Consider the following 11438-nt stretch of genomic DNA (forward strand, 5'->3'; position numbering starts at 1 on the left):
TATTTTACCACTTTTCAGTCATCAACTACTAGTTCCAAAACTTACCAAACATGCCACAACTTGACCATTACTATTCCATCACAAAACATGCCATTTGAGCTATTCAAAACATGCAACATGATATAGTCACAATGACACAAACTAGTAAGGCATCACATGTACCAAAATAGTTAACTTACATAACTTATACATACCAAATCATCAACTAAATATTCAACAAAACACCATTATAAGTCCACCTATACATGTCATTATAACCTTGGCCAAAACATTCAAAAACTACCAATATTTATGTTGAATAGTGTGATAGATCTCTGACAAGCTTCCAAACCAATCAAGCTTTTGAAAATCTATAAAACATAGGAAAGAAACTACGTAAGAACTTAATTCTTACTAAGTTCGTAGATAATAAAACATAACTTACCATTTCATTTACATAACAATAAGTAAAAGCATAATATAACCCAAACCACAAGCTTGGCACAAGCCTATACATCATCATCAATACACAAGTTAGTACATTTATACATAACTCATTTAAATTAACCATATGATAAGTCATTTTCATATGAAAAATACATCATTTGATTCATATATCCTTTTCATGAGCATATGCACAATTCCACTTGATAACTTACCATTTCAATCCCTTTCTTGCTCGTTGAACCATCTAGAATATCATCAAATATTTGGGAAATCTCATACGAAGTGTGCTTAAACATATAATCGTAACATTTCCTTTACATCATTGCTCACACACGCTGTGAAATGGGCCTACTCACATGAGTTGTGGGTCGAAATGTAAGCTACACAGTGCTACACACACGAGCTGTGGAGTATCCGCAACAAATGCAGGACCTCAGCCATCGGTAGGACATTCAGGAACAGCACCCGAAACATGAAATCCTTAATGACATGTCATTTGTATCCTATGAATTCCTAAGGTTCAACCGGGACTCAATCACTGTCATAGCATTGATTTGGATATACGTCATTGAATTACAGTTTGAATACATAATAACATAAATTTGAATAACATAAATATAAAAACCGTTCATACGAACTTACCTCGACAACTATGGTGTAGAAGTAAAACGAACTATTCCAAACCTTTTGCTTTGCCTCGATCTAGGTCCATACGTGGTATATCTTGATCTAAATAAATAAATAATAGAACTCTACTTTTACACTTTTTACGATTTAGTCCTATTCACTTAATTAATCATGCAAACATTATATCAAAATTTCTTAATGAAATTTTAATACGACCTTACTAATATTCCATAGAAATTAAAATAATAATAAAATAAAAATTTAATCATTGGATTTGTGGTCCCAAAATCATTGTTTCGATTTCACTGAACACGGGCTGTTACAAAAGGCCCAAGTTCATCTGAATATTTTTAGACGTTCTGCCATCCATAACCAACACTTCTTCTTCTTATTCTTTTTAATTTTTTCTTCGTTACATTATATTTCTTCCGTAATTTTTTTTTCTTTTTAGGTACTCCTCTGTCTGCTTGGAGCACACAAATCTTGAAATTATCATAACAATAAGAACTCGGCCTACTCAATGAAGTTTTCTTGTTTGTACTTTAATTATTTTCAATTAAAGGGAATGTATGTTCTAAAGTGTGGGGAAAGAACATAGGATTAATTTGTGTGTTTTTACTTTATTTTAGTTAACTATTTATTTACTTTAAAGAACAAGAAATTATTATTGTTGCATGGTGCTTGGATTATATTAATACAATGAATAGCAGTTGAAGACAATAAAGCATTTAATGGTTCTAGTCAAGCATGAAATGTTTTATTGATATAAGATAATTTGATTATTTTTTAGAGAAATTGATTAGGTTACCTAGCTAAATTCCATAATAGATTAGAAGTACCTAAGTAAGAATGTTTGATGATGCCATATGAGATATAAGTCTTATAGATAGCTTTAGAGACATGAATGCTTGTGTTGATTATTATTCATTCGGTTTAATTTGAAGCATGAAAGAAATTGTGTATGGTGGAATGCTTAGGGATGACCTAAGGCATTGTTTGAATAACCAATTCTCAAATGACCATACATTAATTCTATGAATCCCTAGTCTCCTTATTTGAGGCTGATAACTCCTTTTTGATGAACCAACAAAATTGAAACCCAAATACCACACATAAAACTTGAAATTTTCGCTACCTTTGGTCCTTTAATACATTACGAAATAGACGTCAGGCCATAGATATTGAGGGTTTAGGTAGATATAGTATGGTGGTTTAAAAGAAAGAGCAGAAAAAGAAAGAAACAATGTGATACAGTGATTATAAGTCGGGCAAAAATATGGGAAAAAGAAAAATCTAGAAAAAGTTAAAATTGAAAACGAGTGGAAAGTATCAAATAAAAACACTATGACTAAGAAAATAGTAAAAAGTCAAGTGACAAAAAAAGTCACAAAAGTGAGAAAACTCAATCATCAGTGTAACAAAACTCATTAAGTCTACCATAGTTGCTAGTATTATATTTTACCTTCCTATATGGAGAGATAAGGTAGGTGAGAGAGGGAGTCAAAAAGTGAGGGAACAATGTCGTGTGTCTAACTATTTCTAGTGTTTGAACTGTTTTTAGCCATATTTTTCTTTTAACTCATACCGTCCTAAGCCTCAGAATGTTATAAGCCTTGAAGACTAATGTGACTTAAGCATTCTCTATACATAATCTTTCATAATTGTTAACAATTTTATTTAATAAATGTTTTTGATTCACATGGTTGTGTCTGCTACATATCTATTTGATTTATGTTAATGGTGATATAGTTAAACATTTGGTCATGGGAATTATTTCTAATTTATTAGTAATGTAACTTTGTAAACTAATCCTAATTTACTTTAAAAATTTTCAAGTCATTGCACGTACGATAGCTATTATTATACATTTAATATTTGACAACCATGTTTATAGAAGTAATAAAATCCAAGAGATGCCTTATTGTTACATGTTTTGTGTCTAGACTTGGTTTGCTTGAGAACAAGCAAAAGGTTAAGTGTCGAGGAGTTTAAGTTTGAGGTTCTTATTTACATCCATCTTCACAAACTTTAGCTTTTTTAAAGAAAGAAATTAAGTAATTTTCGTATTAATCTTTTTATTTTATCTTTTTCCAATATACGTGTTTTTGTTGCTTGAGGACAAGCAACAAGATAAGTGTGCAGGAGTGATCTGCCATGAATTACACTATTATTTACATCCTTTTTACACATAACTTTAGCTTGTTCAATAGTTAAATTAAAGCATCTTAGTATATATTTAGGTTTTCATACTTAAAGTAGTAATTTATGCTTTCTTGTATTTTTTTTATTACTTTTTATATATTTAAATAATGTTACATGGTCTTGTAGGACAAGTTGGGAGCTAAAGATGCTTATTTGGGCCAAAACTGATGCCTATGTCGTGACACCAAGACACTGATGTCTCAACATCAAAGACAGAAGCCAAAAACAAGTTTTGGAGCGAAACTATCCTTAATGTCATGCCACAGCCCTCCTATGTCGCGACATACACCCTGTGGTTGGTTGCAACAACACAGGCCGGTGTTGCAACCAAGCTCCTGCGCAGCCCAAAAACTCCTGCATTTTTTTGTTACGTTTCTTTAGGGAAATTAGGGGTATCTGTCCTAGTCAAACTATAAGGACTTCAAGAATATTTTAGGCACTTTAGTATTCTAAGTTTAGCCTATATAAATACCATTGTAGTCAGTTTAAACACACAATTTTTAGGGAGACAAAAACATACTCAGGGTTTTTATTTCATTCTTAGTTTTTACTTAGGGTATTTTTATGTTCTTGTAATTGAAAGATCCTATTCCAAAGTGAGACTCTTGTGAGTGGAGATTGCTCCAGAGCAACACTTTCATCGATAAATCCATGAGCATCTCTGTTCCTTTATTCTATTCTTTATATCTCTTTCTTTAACATTGTTTAATTGAATGTTTTGTAAATATTAGAATCAATTTATGCTTTATACATATCTTGCATGGTTTCAATTGTTCTAATCTTATTAATTGATTGAAGGATATAATTTCTTAGGGGATCAACTTTTTGGGAGAAGAAGAACTTAAAACCTAGGCTTGACGACCGTAGGAAGTAATTTAGGTGGGAATTAACCTAAAATTGGTATGGCCTATCCATGAACACCTTAACCCCAAATTGGTTTAGACTTTAAGGCCAGAAGATAAGTAGCTCTTCTTGACTCGTTATTCTAGTGGACGTATCGGAATATTCTGCTAGGGTATCAACTAGTTGATTGATTAGAACCCTATATCAATAATTAATTAGGTAAAACAATTGGATCTAGGCTAAAAGAAACTTGCTTAGACAAAATAAGGAATAGGAAAAGTCTATACATGAACCTAAGAGTAGATTAATGTTTAGTTAAATTTATTTAGTTTATTATTATCATCTTGCTTCTTGATTAACACTACTAATTCATGACTCGAGTAGATTAGTAATTATTTTTGGTAATTGGCTTAATAGTAGTTTTCCCCAAACTGCAATCCCTTAGGTACGATCCTCAGAATACTTATCAAGTGTTTCGTTGTAAACAAACTATATTACAACCTGACCCATATACTTGCAGACACCGCCTCAAATCTATATCTTTAGTTGTAGTATTCACACTCTGGACGTTTGTACATCTAGAGGCGATCTTGTATTGCAATATTCTCTTCCCTTGTATCGTGATACCAATATCGTGAGAGGATAAAAATAGAAAAAAAAGGGTAATCTTTGTCCACCCAAAGCACCAAACATTGAAGTCCCATTCAGGGGTATTTTTGGCACAAAAATTGGGTCAAAATAGCTACTATATCAGCCAAAATTTGGTTGAGAGAGAAAAAAGGCCACATTACCTTAGTTTAGGTTTAGTTTTCTTTAGGTTTTCTTATAGCTTTTTCTTTTTCCCTTTCTAGGGTTTCTTATTTTCATTTTCTTAGCAATTAAATTTTACATCTCCCAGCAACTTTTCATATTGTTTTAGTTGTTCTTATTGTTAGTGCAACCTCCTTAACCTAGCCTAGACGTTATGGTCAAACTCTAAAGACTACATTAACCACGAAAATGGCCTAAATTAAAAGTTTCGTAATTTCAAACATATTTTAAAACCATTGACTTATCTGTTCAAAATTGGTGAAATCGAATGTTTAACTTATGTTCGCAAAAACATGATAATTTTAGTAACTGGTAAATTTAGTATTTCATTTGTAAAAGTTTAACCATTATTCAAAACTAAATTGGATTTTATTAAAAAAACTTGTTTTTTAGTATTATAGCGGAAAATGTGATGTTGACAAATTTTATTTAAAAATCGATTTTTATGCATAAACATTTTAAAAATCGATTTAAGCATCTTTAAACTCTAATGTCATGGAATCAAAAAATCCCAAAATAAAGTCTCAAGCCATAGACCAAATAAAAGTTATTACAATCCCAAAACAAATAATAGAATTAAGTTTAAAATACTTTCATAGGAAAAACATCCAAGTAGCTCCTCCAAAAGCCGTCCAGATCCAAACCTTGAAGATTATTTGAAATTAAATCAGAAAACTAAGTAGTGAGCTAATAAGCTCAATGCGAGTCATAACTCCAGTAAACAAGAATAGACAATAATTATAGCACTCAAGCTAATGAATATACAAAATATTAAAAAAAAATACATAATTCACAGTTTATGTCATGTATGAATATATCAATGCAGTATTTTAAAATTTATTGCAAATAAACTTCAAGTAATGTGGACAAGCTACCATTGTTGCAAACAAGATGCCAGTATTGTGGATAAGCCACCAGTGTTGCAGACAAACTGCTAGTTCTTCCTCCTTTCATAATCGACCCAACCCCATGCAATGTAGTATGACATGCAATATCAATAAAAAGATCAATCCAGTAGGCATGATTTTTAACATGCAATCAGTGGTAGAACAACATACATGATTTATCATGCATCTAATATTTTAGTATCAGTAATCGTGTTTCTAACATGTAATCAAATTTAATGGAAATGGTGGCATGTCATCAATATGCAGCCAGATTTATCAATCTCAGTGAACATGATTTATCATGCTACCAGTATCAATAACATAGTAGTGGCATGTTTTATAATCATAAAACATGCGAAAACATTATTGAATCATTTAATAACATACATGTTTAGCAATATAGATTTCTTAGATCAGAAGCACTTGTAGCCAATCCTAATAAAGGAATTATTTTTCACCAAGAACACTTATACGATCAATTAGTCATCAGTATAGCAAGAGTTTATAGTAACATTATTATTGAATAAACAAATATATTATTTATAGATGAAACATCTACAGTTCTTACATCGTTAGGAGTCACACCTCGTATAAAAGTCCCATAGTACTAGATCTAAACCTCTACACTCCTACGTTTCAGATCTAATCAGATCTCGCCTTGATCTGATCATAGAATGGTTGTACGTACACCAAAAACACACATGTGTTAGTTTTGGTTAAACAGTCTAATAAAACCCTCTTATGAATACGAATGAAAATCAACTTACTCTATCACTCTTTCAAATGAAGATCCTATGATCCTCTTGGTAAATCCGAGTGATCCAGATTGAATCCTTCAACGAAAACATAATATACATAAGATATATATAAGTTTTAGACTAATAAAGGAAAAGAAAGAACTATGATTAGATTATACTAATCATCACTTATGATTTACAAACTAGATTGGAAGATTATGGTTCAAACAAAAACTTGAGCAGATGAAGGAAAAATAGCTATGGAAGAAACAAAAATAAAGAAAAGATGAGTAGAAATCTTATGTATCAATTTTAAAAAGAAAGAAGAACAAAGGGTATTCAATTATAGCCAAAAGAAAAGTAAAGAAGAGGAGAAAACAAGAAGATCGGCGGTGGCAAAACGACAACATGGTGGTGGTGCAATGGTGGCAAAGAAAGGAAAAGAGATGTAAGACCCCATACTCAGCCCGTTCGTCGAGCCCAAATACTAGCATGCTACACCACCGTCACGCATCATTTACTTAGCAAACAGTTTCACAAGTAAATCGCCACCTTTATTCAATCATACGTATTAATTATTGTCGTTCAACCACTTCTTATCATTAAAACATGCCATACATAGACTAAGGGTATTAAAAATGTCAATCAAACATACAAATGGGCCAAATTTCAAAATTTCCAAAACTATTACACAGATATTGATACTGCCTCTAAGGTATCGATATTTCCTTTATGTGGTATCAATACCACTTGGAAAATCGTTACCAAACTAACATATTGTTTCTCACGAAATATCAAAATGTTTAAAATTATCAGTACCTTTTGCAAGGTATCGATAAAATTACCCTGAGTATTGATACTCAGGCCAAAGTATCGATACCAAATTTATAATCTGACTCTCTGCACTTTCAAAATTACATAGGTATTGTTTTTAAAACCCACATATTGATACCTTTGCTCTAGACTACCAGATTCTTGCATGAATTAGAAAATAAACCATTTATGTTCATCCCCAAATAACATGCTTCATTCATCTAGTTAAATAAACATCAAAATGTCCAAAACAACAATCCAAACATCATATTTAACTGCATATGCTTCCTAACACAAATATCATGCGAATAACCTAAAATGTCTTTGCAAAACCGATATAAAATCTACCACATTAGACTATCACATTATTTTTATTCCAAAAACAGAAATAAGTATATAACACCTACTAATAAAAGCTAAATAATCGACTTGGATCACCCCTCGAGACTACACTGCTCATACCGACACTATGTATCTGCAAAATTTAAGAATAAGTGGGTGAGCTTAATAAACTTAGTGAATGCTTAGAAAAACCACTACATAAACAAGTCATCATGTGTCAATGAAATAGACATACATCATATTCATATCATCTTTTAATCTTATGACATATTTTACACATTAATCATCTTTATTGAATTCATTGACACATTAGTCACATGAACATTTAAGCATATATTTCTGCATACATCAATAGCATTTAACCACATTTAGTCACTTTTTATGATAATTTGGCTTTTCAAATTATGAAACATAAAGTAGACTCTATCACCGCAAATCATACCATAATAACTCAAGGAGTCGAACATGTCCCATAAGTGAAGCGTGTAGCTAATACTCTCTAACACACCATACATACATATCCCGATGAATGGAGCTTAGCTCACATTCATTTATTTCTCCAAAACTGTCATTGGGCTTCAACGCCTCATATACCACAACACAAAGGTGAGCACTCACAATCCTATGGCATGCCAACTATTTCCAACGGTCTCATAAGGTCCCAAGGCCAAAATATCCACATTACTATCACATATTTACTTACCAATTTTTCGCGCATATTCATTGCATATTTACATTGGTAGCACAATATAATCTCATTCATATGGCATGAAAACATATCCACATATTTACTGTCACATGGCATGAATAACATACCCTTATTTTCACTTTCACAACAATCATCATAAGCCTATAGCATATATCATAGCATCTCATATATGTTCATGATTTCACAATTTCACAAGCAAACATATTTCACATTTAATCATAGGTGTGAGAATACTTACAGTTGAAATTTAATGTAAGGGTTTAGGCTACTTCTAAATTCCCATTTACATAACGAATTATCTACGAGTAATGATCCCAAAACACTTATTGAATATCAACTTTCACCAAAAATCGAGAGCTCGAACTAGCTCTTCTTCTAACTCGTGGAAGGCTCTAATGAATCTGAGGCTTCACACATAACAATCACAGAATACACACAGTCAAATGAAAGCCAATGAAAACTTTAAACCAACCAAAACACAAGCCTAAGCTACCTTCTCATGTAATCAAATCTTTTAGCATGACAGACTTAAAACACAAATATCTCGAGCTACACTTAACCTTTTTGTACGAAACAACTTCCATTCATCCACATATTCATCTACGACTAAACCCCAACCTTTAAACCACATAAAACTACACGTTTCAAGGTATCGACATTTTTCGAAAAGTTTTGGCCATTATAACAAAGATTCATTAAAACCCAAGAAATCTTTTACGAAACATTAAAATAACTTTATAAAACTCTTAATTATATCAAATCTAATTGAAAAACATTTTGGAATCACATTTTTACTCAAAAACCTAAAATTTAGCATTAACGATCCTATTTTCAACTTTTATCTAAAACATGTGTTGTAGTGGCTAAGAATTTAGTTTAAGAGACTAGATATCATTTAAAACCAATGGAAAGACGAACGGTTACCTTTGATGGGAGAAAAACAGAGATTTGATGTGAATCTGAAAAAACTCACACTTGAGGAAGATGATGACATTGATGAGATTTTTGGGTGTTTTCTTGAAGATTTAAATAGGTTTAATACTTTGGAAATAGGGGAATCAAAATAGTAACGTTTGAAAATAAAAAATCAAATGAAATAGTAAGGGAGAGCAAGGAATGGAAAGTAGGGTAACAGGGAGAAATCTATCGTGAAACAAAACTGAGAATGAGGGGTTTAAATGTCCAACTTCAAAAATTGGCTAAACTGCAACATAAATGCCCCAAAATTTTACTCTTTTACAAAATAGTCATATTTCCAAATTTTCAGAAATTAACTTAATATCCTAATAGCCTTTGTCAAAAACATTATCGATTACCAGACTAACGATATTCCGAGCACATACAAGGTAAAATTCCTAAAATACCCTCAAAAATTCTAGGCCCAATTTTAGGGAGTGACAAGAAAGAAGGGTGGTAGTGTAACACCCATATCCCGTCACCGTTACTGGATTAAGGATCTGAGTGTTACAAAACCAAACAAACAATTTATCTTAATTCTATAGCAAGTATTCAATTAATTTATAAACATATATCATATTATAGAATAAATATACACATGGCCCTTTATTCAGGTTTACGGGGCCTTAAAATTACCTTAGAAACATTTAGGGATCAAATTGAGACAAATCAGAAATTTTGAGAAAAACATGAAAATTTGAGATGCAGAGGTCACACAGCCATGTGTCCAGGCCGTGTGACATAGTCCAGATCGTGTGGACATTTGAAGTTCAGACACACGGCTGTGTCCCAATTCGTGTAACTCACTAACTTAGATCACATGGTCGTGTTATAGGTCGTGTAACTCATTGACTAAAAACACACAACCATGTCGTAGACTATGTGACTCACTTACTTAATACACACGGCCATGTTGCCAGCCGTGTCTCAGATCGTGTTTGGCACACGGCCTTGTGCACTAAAATGAACCTTAAACACCAAGTTTACCAAATCATACTTGCTTGGACACTAAGCAACCTAATTACTAGCCATTTAACCTATTCAAAACACAATTTAACATGCTCAAAACGTGCCAAAACAACCATCTTACGCGCCTAACCAATGTACTATCATTGGTACCACATTTTATATTATCTAATATATAAACAAAGCATCAAGAATTTAGATATTTAAACAAACTTTAAGCTATATTTAAACAAAACATCACGTTCATACCAAACTTTACTATATTTGAACTAGTATTTAGATATTTAAACAACAAAACTTTAAGCTAAACATATACCAAAATATTTAGACAGGCTAACTGACTAAAATATAGTCTAAAAAACAATCAAAAGAATTTTCTATATATTTATTTCACTACAAAATAAAGCACTACACTGCGATTACAAACCACATCATTCAACAACTACACATCAAGGTATTCATCTATGCATTATATATATGTACTTGTTTCATCATTACAAATTAAACTCTAAGATAACCACAAATATCACTTATTAAATACATCTATCAACATTCATAAAACACATATATTCATCTATATATACATGCCACTACCCATAACAGATACAAGAACTACCAACTTAGATGGATAGTGTGAGCTGGTTGGTTGATCCTTCCAAAAAGTCAGCAACGGTTATCTACAAAACAACCCACTAAAACTCGTAAGCTTACGTAAGGTCATAGTATAACATTTACTCTAAATATAATTAAACTCTATTCACATATTAAGTAATTACTCAAAGTTTCAAGAACTTAAATGGTGAAATGTTGAGACATTATAATGCTTTCAGAGGTACCACAGTACAAAAAGGGGCACATATGTGCATTTAAGGGTATCGAAGTACAAAAAGGGGCACGTATGAGGATTCAAGGTTATCGAAGTACAAAAAGGGGCACGTATGTGCTTTCAAGGGTACCGAAGTACAAACAGGGGCACATATGGGCATTTAGGGGTATCGAAATAAGTCTCACATATAAATACATATATAAATGAATTAATTAGATAAAAATATAAAACACATGAAAATTTCATTTATGTATTGAAATACTTTAAACTTACCTACTATTCAATTTCGGTTA

General features: G+C 31.8%; 1 long non-coding RNA gene across 1 annotated transcript; it reads right to left on the reverse strand.

Moving 5' to 3' along the window:
* Positions 1 to 6366: 6366 nt before the first annotated feature.
* LOC121215892 (uncharacterized) lies at positions 6367 to 9478 on the reverse strand. The gene is made up of 4 exons (XR_005911863.1): positions 9321 to 9478; positions 7753 to 7820; positions 6563 to 6628; positions 6367 to 6458 (listed from the first exon to the last, which is right to left on the reverse strand). It is a non-coding gene; the product is annotated as an uncharacterized lncRNA (long non-coding RNA).
* Between the last annotated feature and the right edge of the window lie 1960 nt (positions 9479 to 11438).

The sequence above is a fragment of the Gossypium hirsutum genome, chromosome D04 (assembly GCF_007990345.1).
Source record: "Gossypium hirsutum isolate 1008001.06 chromosome D04, Gossypium_hirsutum_v2.1, whole genome shotgun sequence".
NCBI lineage: Eukaryota > Viridiplantae > Streptophyta > Magnoliopsida > Malvales > Malvaceae > Gossypium > Gossypium hirsutum.